Raw genomic sequence first — 6,286 nt, 5'->3', positions numbered from 1 at the left:
TGGCTCTGATTGTTATGACACGGGAGCCCCAGGAACACGAATTTCACATTGAGTAGTAGACAACACCTTTAACCAAATAAATAATTAAAACAAAAAAAATGATATGGAGCCCTCCTATATTTAATAACCAGCAAAGGTAAAAGCAGACAACTGAGAGCTGATATTATCAGGCTGGGAAGGTCCATGGTCATGTGTTCCTTCCCAGCCTAAAAATATCAGCTTCAACCACCCCAGAAGTGGAGCATCACATTAGGGGTGCCAATTCTGGCGCTTCACCTTGGCTCTTCCCAATTGGCCTGGTGCTATGGCAATTGGGGTAATGATATCTGGGGTTAATGTCAACTGCATCAATCTCTGGTGTAAGTAATGGAGAGGTGTCTATCAGACATCCCAATACTAACAGTATAAATAAAAAAAAAAAGAAATTCTTTCTTAAAATAAAACACTCCCCGACACTTTCCCTCCCCTTGTTTACCACTTTATTAAAATAGAAAAAAAACAAAAACAAACAGATCCGACAGGGTTTTTGTTGTAATTTACAAATGGAAACCTGCAAAAAAACAGACACCTAAAAACACAGAAAAATAAAACAAGGCACTTTTCCTCATTCACCACTTTATTCCACCCTCCACCCCCTCAAAAAAAAAAAAAAATAACCAGCAAGCTCAATGTAGTCCAGAGCGAATCATACACAGTCTATGGAGCATAGTTCTGCCATAGACTTTGCAAACAGGCAATTCCAGGTCATGTTGTGCTGCGCGAAACCCAGTGCCTATGAAGAGCGGTGACATCAATAACTAGTAATAAGAGGTAAATTATACAGAACCTACTTTTGTGAGCAAAGATGGAGAAATCCTTTAATAATTAAATTTGATTCTGTAATTTTATTTAGCTGTTAGGGTGGTGTCACACGCTGCGATATATCGGGTGATATGTCATCGGGGTCACGGATTCCGTGATGCACATCCGACATCGTTAGAGATATCGTAGCGTGTGACAGCCACGAACGACTGTGAACGAGCAAAAATACTCACCTTAATGTTGCTCGTGGACACGTCGTTCATTTTCATAAAGTCGTTCCTCCTTTTGCGCGCCGGTTGGTCGTCGTTCCCGTGGCAGCACACATCGCTCTCTGTGACACCCCGGGAACGCCGGGAATGAGGAAGGAAGGAAGGAGGTGGGCGGGATTTTACATCCCGCTCATCTCCGCCCCTCCGCTTCTATTGGATGGCCGCTGTGTGGCGTCGCTGTGACGCCGAACGTCCCTCCCCCTTCAGGAAGAGGATGTTCGCCGCCCACAGTGACGTCGTTAGGGAGGTAAGTGCGTGTGATGGGGGTTTAACAACTTTGTGCGACACGGGTAATGAATTGCCCGTGACGCACAAACGACGGGGGCGGTGCGATCGCTCATTCGATCGCATGATAAATCGTTGCGTGTGACGTCGCCCTTAGTGGACCTCTGATGAATTTTGTGCAATTTTTCTATTCTTTTTTTTTTTTCTTTATAAAGAGGTGAACAGGGAGACGGAAAGTCTTGAGGAGTATTTTAATTTCAATAAAGTATTTTTGTTTGGTGTGTTTATATTTTGATTACTGGGTTTTTACTAACACCAAGTCTTGATGTCAGCTGTGTTTTTGGACACTACACAGTTGACATCAACTCCAAAAACCATTACTCTGATGCCCAAGACACCAGGGCAATTGGGAAGAGCAGAGGTGAAGCTGCAGAATTTGAGCATCAAATGTCATGCGCCATTTCTGGGGTGGCTGTGGGCTGGTGCTTTTAGTTGAGAAGGGCCAAATAATCATGAGCCTTCCCAGCCTGATAATATCAGCTCACAGCTGTCTGCTTACCTTTGCTGGTTATCAAAATTGGGTAGGACCCCACTTCTTTTTTTTCTTCTAATTATGTATTTATTTGGATAATAGCTGTAAAATCTATCTATTTCTATATCCATCTATCTTTGCAGCACATCTTCAACATATTAAAACCGTTTATATGTGTCATGCTTTTTTTCCAATTTAGGTGGGAGAATCTGTCCAAGTACAACTGTTAGGCCACGTTCATATGTTGAGTATTTGGTCAGTAATTTACCTCAGTATTTGTGGCCAAAACCATGAGCAGAACAATCAGAGGAAAGTAAAATAGAAACGTGGGCACCACTGCTGTATTTTTCACTCACTCCTGGTTTTGGCTTATAACTACTTAAGTAAAAATGCTGACCAAATACTGAATATTTGAACATGTCTTTAGTTGTATACTCCACAAATCTGGCCTTTATGGAATAGTAGCATGAGGAACGCAATTTTTGAAAAAAAATCCATAAGAATTAACGTTTGCAAAAAGAAAATGTATGGGACACACCTAGCATGTGGAAGAAAGTGCTCTGGTCAGATGAGACCAAAGTAGAACTTTTTGGGCTAAATGCAAAATGCTATATGTGACGGAAAACTAACACTGCACATCATCACCCTGAAAACACCATCCCTGCCTTCACACACGGTGGTGGCAGCATCATCCTGTTGGGATGCTTTTCTTCAGCAGTGACAGGGAAGCTGGTGAGAGTTGATGGTAAGACGAATGGAGCTAAATACAGGGCAATCCTGGAGGAAAACCTGTTAGAGGCTGCAAAAGACTTGAGACTTGAGTGTAGGATTACCTACCAGCAGGACTAGAACCTAATAATAATGAAAACCTGTTTTTATATCTGATTTCTTTGTTAAAACATCACATGTACAGTTTCTTCGTACCGTTCTGATGCATTTCCGGAATATCACACGACTTTATTTAAACATAATACACCTTAAACTTTGACTACATTTAAAACTAATGAGAACCAATCACGTCAGGAACCACATAATGTGTGTAATTGATTGATTTAAAAAACACATGTTACACAGCATCATAGTATTACAGTGTTTCCTCTAGAATAATTAGATTATTTTTTTGCCCAGAAAAATTCACTAGGGCTTATTTTCAGGGTAGGGCTTATTTTTGGGGAAACACGGGTTGGGGATACGTTTGCCCCCAAAGAAGCAGATAGTCCCCCTCCCCCCCAAGGGTAACCATACTTACCAGACCCCGGACATCTGCGTTGCTCCCAGGTCGTCAGCGTGCTTACAGCGGTCCTCCCCTGCTTCCGGCTGGCCAGCATTCACATACACATACAAATACACACATACACATCCGAGGATACTGCACTGCTTCTGGCAGACAGGGGTACCCAGGACGCTGTGATCGTGAGGACCTGTGGTGTAGCGCATCGAGGACCTGCAGTGGGAAGGCATCAATGCGTTCCACCGCAAGTCCTCGATGTCTTCCACCGCAGGTCCTCGTTTGCCACAGTGTCCCAGGTCACCTGGACAGTACGGCATCACTGGATGTGTGTATATGGTGTGTGTGAGTTCCACCCCAGGTCATTGCGCTCCGGCCTGTTGAGTATGTGCTACGAGTGTTTTCCATTCTTTTGATGTTTGTGGCGGTTCTGGGATCTTAGCTCCACATTATCTTGTGAAGCTCTGTATAATAAATGTATTTTGCTTTCCCTGGTCGCAGCTCCTGGTTTATTCACCTCACAAGCAGCCGGTTTGTGACCTCTCCCATCTCCTTCAAATAGCTACATGGTCCATCAGCTGATGCTGGAAATAGAAGATTCATTCTGTTCTGACAACCTATGAGGCCGCACGTCTCTAGGAGCTGCTAGCATTCAGTTGTTGGAGCCGAGTTGTTTACATGTTTTAATTTTGTGTTTTTGTCGTCCCCCAGGTCATATGGACGGAGGTGACTAGGGCGCTTATATTTCATGCATTTACACATCTCAGTTCACTATAACAACTGACATGGTGATCAATGCAAGGACTGAGACAATTTCTTTTCTTGTGGACAGTGTCTAACTTGGCAGATTCTCGCTTTGGTCAGACTCGGGATCTGTCCTATTAGTGCATTAGCGAGATCCATCCCTATTTTGGCCATCAATTCTACTTCTCTCAGCCAGAGGGAGTTTATCCATGCCATATATTATGTAAATTTGCAGATAGGGTCTCTCCATAAGGAGCGTCTATCCTGCTACATATCCCATCGTTTTGGGCCTTCATGGCTGATAAAACACAATCCGGTGATTGATTGGCAGTCAGGAGAAGTACGTTGGGACAGTTTTTGCCAAAGTAATTGCTTGGGTGCTACCTTCTCCACTGTTCTTATAAAAAAAAAACCACACCCTTGTGTCCTCCTAAGGTGACAACGGTGTTTCCTAAGAAAAGGGGCAATGTGCCACTCTAACCCCAGTCTAATAGTAGGCCTCAGTGCTCCTCCGGTAAAGATGGTCGAGGGTGGGTGGTTGTCCCCACTAAACGTGCTACGCCTGAGGGTAAAGTTTTGAAGACATCTCTGTTGTCTGTCCTTCAAGCGGTTTCTCTTCTGCCAATAAAAAGCATGCATGGTAACAAACATCCAGGTTTGGACCTGTGTGTGAATGAATACGTATGGGCGTCCACTAAAAACAGGTGAAAGTGTGCATGTGGGGTTCTGAGCTCAAAGTTTATCAGTCCATATAGAGAAGCATTTAAGTTAGGGTCCCAGTATACAAGAGATCACCTTGTCGTTGGTAACTGGGCTCACATGCATTGGACAATACATAAGCTAAGTATCTCTTTTTTTGTTTTAATAAATATTCCTATAGCAGTAATGCAGTACCAGAGTTCCCTTATTCAGTATTAGCATTCTAGAGTGCAGCGGTATGTATTTTGTAGGTATATAATAAGGAACATCAGAGAGAGGTGCTTCTATTTTTTTAATCGGGACTGTGAGCCATTTGTCATGCATTAGTTTCTTCAGGCTATGTGCGCACGTTGCGTACTAGCCCTGCAGATATTTCTGCAGCGATCTGAAGAGCACATGTGCGCTTTAGATCGCTGCAGAAATGTCCGTAGTGAGCGCCGATTCCATGCGCTCTGCCTGCAGCTCCTGCCATAGACAGAGCAGGAGCTGCCGGCAAAGCGCAGGAAAGAAGTGACATGTCACTTCTTTTTGCGCAGCGCTTCGGCAGTAGCCGAAGCGCTGCGCTCTGAGACGCCACGTGCGCACGGCCCCTGCACAATCTCCATAGACTGTGCAGGGGACGCAGGACGCATGCAGTTACGCTCCGCTGCAAAGCGCAGCGTAACTGCATGAATTTACGCAACGTGCGCACATAGCCATACTGTAATTGGATGAAATCTTACATGTACCTCCATTATTAGTAATGAAAGGATTATGTAATAAGTGATGTTAGAAAAGTTTTGGGAAACTATACAGCATTGTCACAAAACAAGGAAGGATAAGACGTGTTATCCCGCTATGGCGTAAAACATTTCATCTACTCGCTCTCACCACTAGTTCCAGGCTGCCTACCGGTCTACACTACGCAGCAACACTGGAGTTCCTGCCCTCCCTCCGGACATGATGAGATTCTTATTCAGTCTTCATGTGAATGCACCATGCAGTTCCCCCTATCCCCTAAATCATACTCCTATTTTATGCTCCCTTGGCTACATTCCTGCAACGGAGTAATTTGTTTCTGATATTGCAAATTAGGTCACTTGTGGTTTTTTTATATGCTTTTTTTTTATCACATTTGCCTTTGCAATTTATGTCTGTTTTGGGTATGTTATGTTTAGAATAAAGCGCATTTGTTTATGATACTTCTTGGTATTCGGATTTGACACAACTTTATCAATACAGCCATGTGCGGATTACATCCATTTTTTTAACTGAAGATTTTCTGCATCTAATATAATTCTATGGGGAAATTTTTCACATAAAACTCAGAGAAATTGACGATTGAGATGTTGCGGATTTGAAACATGGACCGCAAGTCAGTTCTGCTGAGCGAAGATGTGCAGCGGCAAAAGCTCATCTGGGGAACTTAATTTTAGCTGGATAGTAGACATCCTCCTTATAATTCCGTAAACTCCTGATGGATACCAGAATAGAGGTAAATTATACAGAACCTACTTTTGTGAGCAAAGAGGGAGAAATCCTTTAATAATTAAATTTGATTCTGTAATTTTATTTAGCTGTTAGTGGGACCTCTGATGAATCTTGTGCAATTTTTCTATACAGCCACTAGGTGTCAGTCTTCTAACGACATGCGAGGCATGGACACATTCACATCTGCATTAGGTATTCCACGTTTCGGCACAGAATGCAGATCTGTCACATGACCAAAAACAAACAGGTGTATTATATATTTTATGTCAAAGACGACACTTTGGAGTGATTTTTATGGTTAAAAATATAATTTAAGAT

The sequence above is a fragment of the Anomaloglossus baeobatrachus genome, chromosome 4, assembly GCF_048569485.1.
Source record: "Anomaloglossus baeobatrachus isolate aAnoBae1 chromosome 4, aAnoBae1.hap1, whole genome shotgun sequence".
NCBI classification, from domain to species: Eukaryota; Metazoa; Chordata; class Amphibia; order Anura; family Aromobatidae; genus Anomaloglossus; species Anomaloglossus baeobatrachus.
This window is presented reverse-complemented; position numbering follows the sequence as displayed.